The sequence below is a fragment of the Hyla sarda genome, unplaced genomic scaffold (genome assembly GCF_029499605.1).
Source record: "Hyla sarda isolate aHylSar1 unplaced genomic scaffold, aHylSar1.hap1 scaffold_136, whole genome shotgun sequence".
NCBI classification, from domain to species: domain Eukaryota; kingdom Metazoa; phylum Chordata; class Amphibia; order Anura; family Hylidae; genus Hyla; species Hyla sarda.
This window is the reverse complement of record NW_026607987.1, coordinates 30,009-43,478: the sequence shown is the minus strand read 5'-3', so window position 1 is coordinate 43,478 and position 13,470 is coordinate 30,009.

The window sequence follows — 13,470 nt, the reverse complement described above, 5'->3', positions numbered from 1 at the left end:
GTCTGGCTCGCTCGCATATCTGGCTCGCTCGCTCTCACATCTGGCAGGCTCGCTTGCTCTCATATCTGGCTCGCTCGCTCTCATATTTGGCTCGCTCGCTTGCTCTCTTGTCAGGCTCGCTCTCTTATCTGGCTTGCTCGCTAGCATATCTGGCTCGCTCGCTTGCTCTCTTGTCTGACTTGCTCTCTTATCTGTCTCGCTCTCACATCTGGCTTGCTCGCTTGCTCTCATATCTGGCTCGCACGCTTGCTCTCTTGTCTGGCTCGCTCTCTTATCTGGCTTGCTCGCTAGCATATCTGGCTCGCTCGCTTGCTCTCTTGTCTGGCTTGCTTTCTTATCTGACTCGCTTGCTCTCATATCTGGCTCGCTCGCTTGATCTCATGTCTGGCTCACTCGCTCTCATATCTGGCTCGCTCGATTGCTCTCATGTCTGGCTCGCTCGCTCTCATATCTGGCTTTCTCGCTTGCTCTCTTGTCTGGTTTGCTCCCTTATCTGGCTCGCTCTCATATCTGGCTTGCTCGCTTGCTCTCATATCTGGCTCGCTCACTTGCTCTCTTGTCTGGCTCGCTCTCTTATCTGGCTCACTCGCATATCTGGCTCGCTCGCTCTCATATCTGGCTTGCTCGCTTGCTCTCATATCTGGCTCGCTCGCTTGCTCTCAAATCTGGCTCGCTCGCTTGCTCTCATATCTGGCTAGCTTGCTTGCTCTCTTGTCTTGCTCGCTCTCTTATCCTGCTCGCTCGCTTTCATATCTGGCTGGATTGCTTGCTCTCATATCTGGCTCGCTCGCTTGCTCTCATATCTGGCTAGTTCGCTTGCTCTCTTGTTTTGCTCGCTCTCTTATCTGGCTCGCTCGCTCTCATATCTGGCTGGCTCGCTTGCTCTCATATCTGGCTCGCTCGCTTGCTCTCTTGTCTGGCTCGCTCTCTTATCTGGCTCGCTCGTATATCTGGCTTGCTCGCTTGCTCTTATATCTGGCTCTCTTGCTCTCTTGACTGTCTCGCTCTCTTATATGGCTCGCTTGCATATCTGGCTCGCTCGTTCTCACATCTGGCTCGTTCGCTTGCTCTTATATCTGGCTCGCTCGCTCGCTCTCCTGTCTGGCTCGCTCTCTTATCTGGCTCGCTCGCTCTCATATCTGGCTCGCTCGCTCTCCTGTCTGGCTCGCTCTCTTATCTGGCTCACTCGCTCGCATATCTGGCTCGTTCGCTCGCATATCTGGCTCGCTCTCTTAGCTGGCTTGCTCGCATATCTGGCTCGCTCGCTCACATCTGGCTCGCTCGCTTGGTCTCATATCAGGCTTGCTCGCTTGCTCTCTTGTCTGGCTCGATCTCTTATCTGGCTCGCTCGCATATCTGGCTCGCTCGCTCACATCTGGCTCGCTCGCTTGGTCTCATATCAGGCTTGCTCGCTTGCTCTCTTGTCTGGCTCGATCTCTTATCTGGCTCGCTCGCATATCTGGCTCGCTCGCTCACATCTGGCTCGCTCGCTTGCTCTCATATCTGGCTCGCTCGCTTGCTCTCATGTCTGGCTCGCTCGCTCTCATATCTGGCTGGCTTGCTTGCTCTGATATCTGGCTTGCTCGCTTGCTCTCTTGTCTGGCTCGCTCTCTTATCTGGCTTGCTCGCTAGCATATCTGGCTTTCTCGCTTGCTCTCTTGTCTGGCTTGCTCTCTTATCTGGCTCGCTCGCTCTCATATCTGGCTCGCTCACTTGCTCTCTTGTCTGGCTCGCTCTCTTATCTGGCTCACTCGCATATCTGGCTCGCTCGCTCTCATATCTGGCTTGCTCGCTTGCTCTCATATCTGGATCACTCGCTTGCTCTCAAATCTGGCTCGCTCGCTTGCTCTCATATCTGGCTAGCTCGCTTGCTCTCTTGTCTTGCTCGCTCTCTTATCTGGCTCGCTCGCTCTCATATCTGGCTGGCTTGCTTGCTCTCATATCTGGCTCGCTCGCTTGCTCTCATATCTGGCTAGTTCGCTTGCTCTCTTGTCTTGCTCGCTCTCTTATCTGGCTCGCTCGCTCTCATATCTGGCTCGCTCGCTTGCTCTCATATCTGGCTCGCTCTCTCTCTTGTCTGGCTCGCTCTCTTATCTGGCTTGCTCGCATATCTGGCTTGCTCGCTCCCACATCTGGCTCGCTCGCTTGTCCTCTTGTCTGGCTCGCTCTCTTATCTGGCTCGCTCGCATATCTGGCTCGCTCGCTTGCTCTCATGTCTGGCTCGCTCGTTCTCATATCTGGCTCGCTGGCTTACTATCATTCCTTGCTTGCTCGCTCTCATATCTGGCTCGCTCGCTTGCTCTCTTGTCTGGCTCGCTCTCTTATCTGGCTCGCTCGTATATCTGGCTTGCTCGCTTGCTCTTATATCTGGCTCTCTTGCTCTCTTGTCTGTCTCGCTCTCTTATATGGCTCGCTTGCATATCTGGCTCGCTCGCTCTCACATCTGGCTCGTTCGCTTGCTCTCATATCTGGCTCGCTCGCTCGCTCTCCTGTCTGGCTCGCTCTCTTATCTGGCTCGCTCGCTCTCATATCTGGCTCGCTCGCTCGCTCTCCTGTCTGGCTCGCTCTCTTATCTGGCTCGCTCGCATATCTGGCTCGCTCGCTCTCAAATCTGGCTTGCTCGCTTGCTCTCTTGTCTGGCTCGCTCTCTTATCTGGCTCGCTCGCTCTCATATCTGGCTCGCTCGCTTGCTCTCATGTCTGGCTCACTCGCTCTCATATCTGGCTCGCTCACTTGCTCTCTTGTCTGGCTCGCTCTCTTATCTGGCTCGCTCGCTCTCATATCTGTCTGGCTCGCTTGCTTTCTTGTCTGGTTCGCTCTCTTATCTGGCACGCTCGCTCTCATATCTGGCTTGCTCGCTTGCTCTCATATCTGGCTCGCTCGCTTGCTCTCATATCTGGCTCGCTCGCTTGCTCTCTTGTCTGGCTCGCTCTCTTATCTGACTCGCTCTCTTATCTGGCTCGCTCGCTCGCATATCTGGCTCGCTCGCTTGCTCTCATATCTGGCTCGCTCTCTCTCTTGTCTGGCTCGCTCTCTTATCTGGCTTGCTCGCATATCTGGCTCGCTCGCTCCCACTTCTGGCTCGCTCGCTTGTCCTCTTGTCTGGCTCGCTCTCTTATCTGGCTCGCTCGCATATCTGGCTCGCTAGCTTGCTCTCATGTCTGGCTCGCTCGTTCTCATATCTGGCTCGCTGGCTTACTCTCATTCCTTGCTTGCTCGCTCTCATATCTGGCTCGCTCGCTTGCTCTCTTGTCTGGCTCGCTCTCTTATCTGGCTCGCTCGTATATCTGGCTTGCTCGCTTGCTCTTATATCTGGCTCTCTTGCTCTCTTGACTGTCTCGCTCTCTTATATGGCTCGCTTGCATATCTGGCTCGCTCGTTCTCACATCTGGCTCGTTCGCTTGCTCTTATATCTGGCTCGCTCGCTCGCTCTCCTGTCTGGCTCGCTCTCTTATCTGGCTCGCTCGCTCTCATATCTGGCTCGCTCGCTCGCTCTCCTGTCTGGCTCGCTCTCTTATCTGGCTCACTCGCTCGCATATCTGGCTCGTTCGCTCGCATATCTGGCTCGCTCTCTTAGCTGGCTTGCTCGCATATCTGGCTCGCTCGCTCACATCTGGCTCGCTCGCTTGGTCTCATATCAGGCTTGCTCGCTTGCTCTCTTGTCTGGCTCGATCTCTTATCTGGCTCGCTCGCATATCTGGCTCGCTCGCTCACATCTGGCTCGCTCGCTTGCTCTCATATCTGGCTCGCTCGCTTGCTCTCTTGTCTGGCTCGCTCTCTTATCTGACTCGTTCGCATATCTGTCTCGCTCGCTCTCATATCTGGCTCACTCCCTTGCTCTCATGTCTGGCTCGCTCGCTCTCATATCTGGCTCGCTCGCTTGCTCTCATGTCTGGCTCGCTCTCTCATATGGCCCGCTTGCATATCTGGCTCGCTCGCATGCTCTCATATCTGGCTCGCTCGCTTGCGCTCTTCTCTGGCTCGCTCTCTCATCTGGCCTGTTCGCTCGAAAATCTGGCTCGCTCGCTCTCTTATCTGGCTAGCTCGCGCTCATATCTGGCTCGCTCGCTCACATATCTGGCTCGCTCGCTTGCTCTCATGTCCGGTTTTGCTCGCTGTCATATCTGTCTCGCTCGCTTGCTCTCTTGTCTGGTTCGCTTTCTTATCTGGCACGCTCTCATATCTGGCTCACTCGCTTGCTCTCATATCTGGCTCGCTCGCTTGCGCTCATATCTGGCTCGCTCTCTTGCTCTCTTGTCTGGCTCGCTCGCTTGCTCCCTTGTCTGGCTCGCTCTCTTGCTCTCATATCTGGCTTGCTCGCTTGCTGAAATATCTGGCTCGCTCGCTTGCTCTCTTGTCGGGCTCGCTCTCTTATCTGGCTCGCTTGCTAGCATATCTGGCTCGCTCGCTTGCTCTCTTGTCTGGCTCGCTCTCTTATTTGGCTCGCTCGCATATCTGGCTCGCTCGCTCTCACATCTGGCTCGCTCGCTTGCTCTCATATCTGGCTCGCTCGCTTGCTCTCTTTTCTGGCTCACTCTCTTATCTGGCTCGCTCGCATATCTGGCTCGCTCGCTCTCACATCTGGCTCGCTCGCGTGCTCTCATATCTGGCTCGCTCACTTGCTCTCTTGTCTGGCTCGCTCTCTTATCTGGCTCGCTCTCACATCTGGCTCGCTCGCTTGCTCTCATATCTGGCTCGCTCGCATGCTCTCTTGTCTGGCTCGCTCTCTTATCTGGCTTGTTCGCTCTCATATCTTGCTTGCTCGCTTGCTCTCATGTCTGGCTCGCTCACTCTCATATCTGTCTAGCTCGCTTGCTCTCTTGTCTGGCTCGCTCTTTTATCTGGCTTGCTCTGACATCTGGCTCGCTCGCTTGCTCTCTTGTCTGGCTCGCTCTCTTATCTGGCTCGCTCACTCTCATATCTGGCTTGCTCGCTCGCTCTCATGTATTGCTCGCTCACTTGCTCTCATGTCTGGCTCACTCGCTCTCATATCTGGCTCGCTCTCTTACTCTCTTGTCTGGCTCTCTCACTTAAATGGCTCGCTCGCTCATCTGGCTAGCTCGCTTTCATATGTGGCTCGCTCACTCTGATATCTCGCTCGCTTGCTCTCTTGTCTGGTTCGCTCTCTTATCTGGCTCGCTCTCATATCTGGCTTGCTCGCTTGCTCTCATATCTGGCTCGCTCGCTTGCTCTCATATCTGGCTAGCTCGCTTGCTCTCTTGTCTTGCTCGCTCTCTTATCTGTCTCGCTCGCTCTCATATCTGGCTGGCTCGCATGTTCTCATATCTGGCTCGCTCGCTCTCATGTCTGGCTCGCTCGTATATCTGGATCGCTCGCTTGCTCTCATATCTGGCTCGCTCGCTTGCTTAATTGTCTGGCTCGCTCTCTTATCTGCCTTGCTCTCTCTCACATCTGGCTTGCTCAATTACTCTCTTATCTGTTTCGCTCTCACATCTGGCTCGCTCGCTTTCTCTCATATCTGGCTCGCTCACTTGCTCTCTTGTCTGGCTCGCTCTCTTATCTGGCTTGCTCGCTAACATATCTGGCTCGCTCGCTGCTCTCTTGTCTGGCTCGCTCTCTTATCTGGCTCGTTTGCATATCTGGCTCGCTCGCTCTCACATCTGGTTGGCTCGCTTGCTCTCATATCTGGCTCGATCGCTTGCTCTCTTGTCTGGCTTGCTTTCTTATCTGGCTCGCTCTAATATCTGGCTTGCTCGCTTGTTCTCATATCTGGCTCGCTCGCTTGCTCTCTTGTCTGTCTCGCTCTCTTTCATGGCTCGCTCGCATATTTGGCTCGCTAACTCTCATATCTGGCTCGCTCACTTGCTCTCTTGTCTGGCTCGCTCTCTTATCTGGCTCGCTCGCTCTCATATCTGGCTCGCTCGCTTGCTCTCATGTCTGGCTCGCTCGCTCTCATATCTGGCTCGCTCACTTGCTCTCTTGTGTGGCTCGCTCTCTTATCTGGCTTGCTCGCTCTTATATCTGTCTGGCTCGCTTGCTTTCTTGTCTGGTTCGCTCTCTTATCTGGCACGCTCTCATATCTGGCTTGCTCGCTTGCTCTCATATCTGGCTCGCTCGCTTGCTCTCATATCTGGCTCGCTCGCTTGCTCTCTAGTCTGGCTCGCTCTCTTATCTGGCTCGCTCTCTTATCTGGCTCGCTCGCTCGCATATCTGGCTCGCTCGCTTGCTCTCATATCTGGCTCGCTCTCTCTCTTGTCTGGCTCGCTCTCTTATCTGGCTTGCTCGCATATCTGGCTCGCTCGCTCCCACATCTGGCTCGCTCGCTTGTCCTCTTGTCTGGCTCGCTCTCTTATCTGGCTCGCTCACATATCTGGCTCGCTCGCTTGCTCTCATGTCTGGCTCGCTCGTTCTCATATCTGGCTCGCTGGCTTACTCTCATTCCTTGCTTGCTCGCTCTCATATCTGGCTCGCTCGCTTGCTCTCTTGTCTGGCTTGCTCTCTTATCTGGCTCGCTCGTATATCTGGCTTGCTCGCTTGCTCTTATATCTGGCTCTCTTGCTCTCTTGTCTGTCTCGCTCTCTTATATGGCTCGCTTGCATATCTGGCTCGCTCGCTCTCACATCTGGCTCGTTCGCTTGCTCTCATATCTGGCTCGCTCGCTCGCTCTCCTGTCTGGCTCGCTCTCTTATCTGGCTCGCTCGCTCTCATATCTGGCTCGCTCGCTCGCTCTCCTGTCTGGCTCGCTCTCTTATCTGGCTCGCTCGCATATCTGGCTCGCTCGCTCTCAAATCTGGCTTGCTCGCTTGCTCTCTTGTCTGGCTCGCTCTCTTATCTGGCTCGCTCGCTCTCATATCTGGCTCGCTCGCTTGCTCTCATGTCTGGCTCACTCGCTCTCATATCTGGCTCGCTCACTTGCTCTCTTGTCTGGCTCGCTCTCTTATCTGGCTCGCTCGCTCTCATATCTGTCTGGCTCGATTGCTTTCTTGTCTGGTTCGCTCTCTTATCTGGCACGCTCTCATATCTGGCTTGCTCGCTTGCTCTCATATCTGGCTCGCTCGCTTGCTCTCATATCTGGCTCGCTCGCTTGCTCTCTTGTCTGGCTCGCTCTCTTATCTGGCTCGCTCTCTTATCTGGCTCGCTCGCTCGCATATCTGGCTCGCTCGCTTGCTCTCATATCTGGCTCGCTCTCTCTCTTGTCTGGCTCGCTCTCTTATCTGGCTTGCTCGCATATCTGGCTCTCTTGCTCTCTTGTCTGTCTCGCTCTCTTATATGGCTCGCTTGCATATCTGGCTCGCTCGTTCTCACATCTGGCTCGTTCGCTTGCTCTTATATCTGGCTCGCTCGCTCGCTCTCCTGTCTGGCTCGCTCTCTTATCTGGCTCGCTCGCTCTCATATCTGGCTCGCTCGCTCGCTCTCCTGTCTGGCTCGCTCTCTTATCTGGCTCACTCGCTCGCATATCTGGCTCGTTCGCTCGCATATCTGGCTCGCTCTCTTAGCTGGCTTGCTCGCATATCTGGCTCGCTCGCTCACATCTGGCTCGCTCGCTTGGTCTCATATCAGGCTGGCTCGCTTGCTCTCTTGTCTGGCTCGATCTCTTATCTGGCTCGCTCGCATATCTGGCTCGCTCGCTCACATCTGGCTCGCTCGCTTGGTCTCATATCAGGCTTGCTCGCTTGCTCTCTTGTCTGGCTCGATCTCTTATCTGGCTCGCTCGCATATCTGGCTCGCTCGCTCACATCTGGCTCGCTCGCTTGGTCTCATATCAGGCTTGCTCGCTTGCTCTCTTGTCTGGCTCGATCTCTTATCTGGCTCGCTCGCATATCTGGCTCGCTCGCTCACATCTGGCTCGCTCGCTTGCTCTCATATCTGGCTCGCTCGCTTGCTCTCATGTCTGGCTCGCTCGCTCTCATATCTGGCTGGCTTGCTTGCTCTGATATCTGGCTTGCTCGCTTGCTCTCTTGTCTGGCTCGCTCTCTTATCTGGCTTGCTCGCTAGCATATCTGGCTTTCTCGCTTGCTCTCTTGTCTGGCTTGCTCTCTTATCTGGCTCGCTCGCTCTCATATCTGGCTCGCTCGCTTGCTCTCTTGTCTGGCTCGCTCTCTTATCTGGCTCACTCGCATATCTGGCTCGCTCGCTCTCATATCTGGCTTGCTCGCTTGCTCTCATATCTGGATCACTCGCTTGCTCTCAAATCTGGCTCGCTCGCTTGCTTTCATATCTGGCTAGCTCGCTTGCTCTCTTGTCTTGCTCGCTCTCTTATCTGGCTCGCTCGCTCTCATATCTGGCTGGCTTGCTTGCTCTCATATCTGGCTCGCTCGCTTGCTCTCATATCTGGCTAGTTCGCTTGCTCTCTTGTCTTGCTCGCTCTCTTATCTTGCTCGCTCGCTCTCATATCTGGCTCGCTCGCTTGCTCTCATATCTGGCTCGCTCTCTCTCTTGTCTGGCTCGCTCTCTTATCTGGCTTGCTCGCATATCTGGCTCGCTCGCTCCCACATCTGGCTCGCTCGCTTGTCCTCTTGTCTGGCTCGCTCTCTTATCTGGCTCGCTCGCATATCTGGCTCGCTCGCTTGCTCTCATGTCTGGCTCGCTCGTTCTCATATCTGGCTCGCTGGCTTACTATCATTCCTTGCTTGCTCGCTCTCATATCTGGCTCGCTCGCTTGCTCTCTTGTCTGGCTCGCTCTCTTATCTGGCTCGCTCGTATATCTGGCTTGCTCGCTTGCTCTTATATCTGGCTCTCTTGCTCTCTTGTCTGTCTCGCTCTCTTATATGGCTCGCTTGCATATCTGGCTCGCTCGCTCTCACATCTGGCTCGTTCGCTTGCTCTCATATCTGGCTCGCTCGCTCGCTCTCCTGTCTGGCTCGCTCTCTTATCTGGCTCGCTCGCTCTCATATCTGGCTCACTCGCTCGCTCTCCTGTCTGGCTCGCTCTCTTATCTGGCTCGCTCGCATATCTGGCTCGCTCGCTCTCAAATCTGGCTTGCTCGCTTGCTCTCTTGTCTGGCTCGCTCTCTTATCTGGCTCGCTCGCTCTCATATCTGGCTCGCTCGCTTGCTCTCATGTCTGGCTCACTCGCTCTCATATCTGGCTCGCTCACTTGCTCTCTTGTCTGGCTCGCTCTCTTATCTGGCTCGCTCGCTCTCATATCTGTCTGGCTCGCTTGCTTTCTTGTCTGGTTCGCTCTCTTATCTGGCACGCTCGCTCTCATATCTGGCTTGCTCGCTTGCTCTCATATCTGGCTCGCTCGCTTGCTCTCATATCTGGCTCGCTCGCTTGCTCTCTTGTCTGGCTCGCTCTCTTATCTGACTCGCTCTCTTATCTGGCTCGCTCGCTCGCATATCTGGCTCGCTCGCTTGCTCTCATATCTGGCTCGCTCTCTCTCTTGTCTGGCTCGCTCTCTTATTTGGCTCGCTCGCATATCTGGCTCGCTCGCTCTCACATCTGGCTCGCTCGCTTGCTCTCATATCTGGCTCGCTCGCTTGCTCTCTTTTCTGGCTCACTCTCTTATCTGGCTCGCTCGCATATCTGGCTCGCTCGCTCTCACATCTGGCTCGCTCGCGTGCTCTCATATCTGGCTCGCTCACTTGCTCTCTTGTCTGGCTCGCTCTCTTATCTGGCTCGCTCTCACATCTGGCTCGCTCGCTTGCTCTCATATCTGGCTCGCTCGCATGCTCTCTTGTCTGGCTCGCTCTCTTATCTGGCTTGTTCGCTCTCATATCTTGCTTGCTCGCTTGCTCTCATGTCTGGCTCGCTCACTCTCATATCTGTCTAGCTCGCTTGCTCTCTTGTCTGGCTCGCTCTTTTATCTGGCTTGCTCTGACATCTGGCTCGCTCGCTTGCTCTCTTGTCTGGCTCGCTCTCTTATCTGGCTCGCTCACTCTCATATCTGGCTTGCTCGCTCGCTCTCATGTATTGCTCGCTCACTTGCTCTCATGTCTGGCTCACTCGCTCTCATATCTGGCTCGCTCTCTTACTCTCTTGTCTGGCTCTCTCACTTAAATGGCTCGCTCGCTCATCTGGCTAGCTCGCTTTCATATGTGGCTCGCTCACTCTGATATCTCGCTCGCTTGCTCTCTTGTCTGGTTCGCTCTCTTATCTGGCTCGCTCTCATATCTGGCTTGCTCGCTTGCTCTCATATCTGGCTCGCTCGCTTGCTCTCATATCTGGCTAGCTCGCTTGCTCTCTTGTCTTGCTCGCTCTCTTATCTGTCTCGCTCGCTCTCATATCTGGCTGGCTCGCATGTTCTCATATCTGGCTCGCTCGCTCTCATGTCTGGCTCGCTCGTATATCTGGATCGCTCGCTTGCTCTCATATCTGGCTCGCTCGCTTGCTTAATTGTCTGGCTCGCTCTCTTATCTGCCTTGCTCTCTCTCACATCTGGCTTGCTCAATTACTCTCTTATCTGTTTCGCTCTCACATCTGGCTCGCTCGCTTTCTCTCATATCTGGCTCGCTCACTTGCTCTCTTGTCTGGCTCGCTCTCTTATCTGGCTTGCTCGCTAACATATCTGGCTCGCTCGCTGCTCTCTTGTCTGGCTCGCTCTCTTATCTGGCTCGTTTGCATATCTGGCTCGCTCGCTCTCACATCTGGTTGGCTCGCTTGCTCTCATATCTGGCTCGATCGCTTGCTCTCTTGTCTGGCTTGCTTTCTTATCTGGCTCGCTCTAATATCTGGCTTGCTCGCTTGTTCTCATATCTGGCTCGCTCGCTTGCTCTCTTGTCTGTCTCGCTCTCTTTCATGGCTCGCTCGCATATTTGGCTCGCTAACTCTCATATCTGGCTCGCTCACTTGCTCTCTTGTCTGGCTCGCTCTCTTATCTGGCTCGCTCGCTCTCATATCTGGCTCGCTCGCTTGCTCTCATGTCTGGCTCGCTCGCTCTCATATCTGGCTCGCTCACTTGCTCTCTTGTGTGGCTCGCTCTCTTATCTGGCTTGCTCGCTCTTATATCTGTCTGGCTCGCTTGCTTTCTTGTCTGGTTCGCTCTCTTATCTGGCACGCTCTCATATCTGGCTTGCTCGCTTGCTCTCATATCTGGCTCGCTCGCTTGCTCTCATATCTGGCTCGCTCGCTTGCTCTCTAGTCTGGCTCGCTCTCTTATCTGGCTCGCTCTCTTATCTGGCTCGCTCGCTCGCATATCTGGCTCGCTCGCTTGCTCTCATATCTGGCTCGCTCTCTCTCTTGTCTGGCTCGCTCTCTTATCTGGCTTGCTCGCATATCTGGCTCGCTCGCTCCCACATCTGGCTCGCTCGCTTGTCCTCTTGTCTGGCTCGCTCTCTTATCTGGCTCGCTCACATATCTGGCTCGCTCGCTTGCTCTCATGTCTGGCTCGCTCGTTCTCATATCTGGCTCGCTGGCTTACTCTCATTCCTTGCTTGCTCGCTCTCATATCTGGCTCGCTCGCTTGCTCTCTTGTCTGGCTTGCTCTCTTATCTGGCTCGCTCGTATATCTGGCTTGCTCGCTTGCTCTTATATCTGGCTCTCTTGCTCTCTTGTCTGTCTCGCTCTCTTATATGGCTCGATTGCATATCTGGCTCGCTCGCTCTCACATCTGGCTCGTTCGCTTGCTCTCATATCTGGCTCGCTCGCTCGCTCTCCTGTCTGGCTCGCTCTCTTATCTGGCTCGCTCGCTCTCATATCTGGCTCGCTCGCTCGCTCTCCTGTCTGGCTCGCTCTCTTATCTGGCTCGCTCGCATATCTGGCTCGCTCGCTCTCAAATCTGGCTTGCTCGCTTGCTCTCTTGTCTGGCTCGCTCTCTTATCTGGCTCGCTCGCTCTCATATCTGGCTCGCTCGCTTGCTCTCATGTCTGGCTCACTCGCTCTCATATCTGGCTCGCTCACTTGCTCTCTTGTCTGGCTCGCTCTCTTATCTGGCTCGCTCGCTCTCATATCTGTCTGGCTCGATTGCTTTCTTGTCTGGTTCGCTCTCTTATCTGGCACGCTCTCATATCTGGCTTGCTCGCTTGCTCTCATATCTGGCTCGCTCGCTTGCTCTCATATCTGGCTCGCTCGCTTGCTCTCTTGTCTGGCTCGCTCTCTTATCTGGCTCGCTCTCTTATCTGGCTCGCTCGCTCGCATATCTGGCTCGCTCGCTTGCTCTCATATCTGGCTCGCTCTCTCTCTTGTCTGGCTCGCTCTCTTATCTGGCTTGCTCGCATATCTGGCTCTCTTGCTCTCTTGTCTGTCTCGCTCTCTTATATGGCTCGCTTGCATATCTGGCTCGCTCGTTCTCACATCTGGCTCGTTCGCTTGCTCTTATATCTGGCTCGCTCGCTCGCTCTCCTGTCTGGCTCGCTCTCTTATCTGGCTCGCTCGCTCTCATATCTGGCTCGCTCGCTCGCTCTCCTGTCTGGCTCGCTCTCTTATCTGGCTCACTCGCTCGCATATCTGGCTCGTTCGCTCGCATATCTGGCTCGCTCTCTTAGCTGGCTTGCTCGCATATCTGGCTCGCTCGCTCACATCTGGCTCGCTCGCTTGGTCTCATATCAGGCTGGCTCGCTTGCTCTCTTGTCTGGCTCGATCTCTTATCTGGCTCGCTCGCATATCTGGCTCGCTCGCTCACATCTGGCTCGCTCGCTTGGTCTCATATCAGGCTTGCTCGCTTGCTCTCTTGTCTGGCTCGATCTCTTATCTGGCTCGCTCGCATATCTGGCTCGCTCGCTCACATCTGGCTCGCTCGCTTGGTCTCATATCAGGCTTGCTCGCTTGCTCTCTTGTCTGGCTCGATCTCTTATCTGGCTCGCTCGCATATCTGGCTCGCTCGCTCACATCTGGCTCGCTCGCTTGCTCTCATATCTGGCTCGCTCGCTTGCTCTCATGTCTGGCTCGCTCGCTCTCATATCTGGCTGGCTTGCTTGCTCTGATATCTGGCTTGCTCGCTTGCTCTCTTGTCTGGCTCGCTCTCTTATCTGGCTTGCTCGCTAGCATATCTGGCTTTCTCGCTTGCTCTCTTGTCTGGCTTGCTCTCTTATCTGGCTCGCTCGCTCTCATATCTGGCTCGCTCACTTGCTCTCTTGTCTGGCTCGCTCTCTTATCTGGCTCACTCGCATATCTGGCTCGCTCGCTCTCATATCTGGCTTGCTCGCTTGCTCTCATATCTGGATCACTCGCTTGCTCTCAAATCTGGCTCGCTCGCTTGCTCTCATATCTGGCTAGCTCGCTTGCTCTCTTGTCTTGCTCGCTCTCTTATCTGGCTCGCTCGCTCTCATATCTGGCTGGCTTGCTTGCTCTCATATCTGGCTCGCTCGCTTGCTCTCATATCTGGCTAGTTCGCTTGCTCTCTTGTCTTGCTCGCTCTCTTATCTTGCTCGCTCGCTCTCATATCTGGCTCGCTCGCTTGCTCTCATATCTGGCTCGCTCTCTCTCTTGTCTGGCTCGCTCTCTTATCTGGCTTGCTCGCATATCTGGCTCGCTCGCTCCCACATCTGGCTCGCGCGCTTGTCCTCTTGTCTGGCTCGCTCTCTTATCTGGCTCGCTCGCATATCTGGCTCGCTCGCTTGCTCTCATGTCTGGC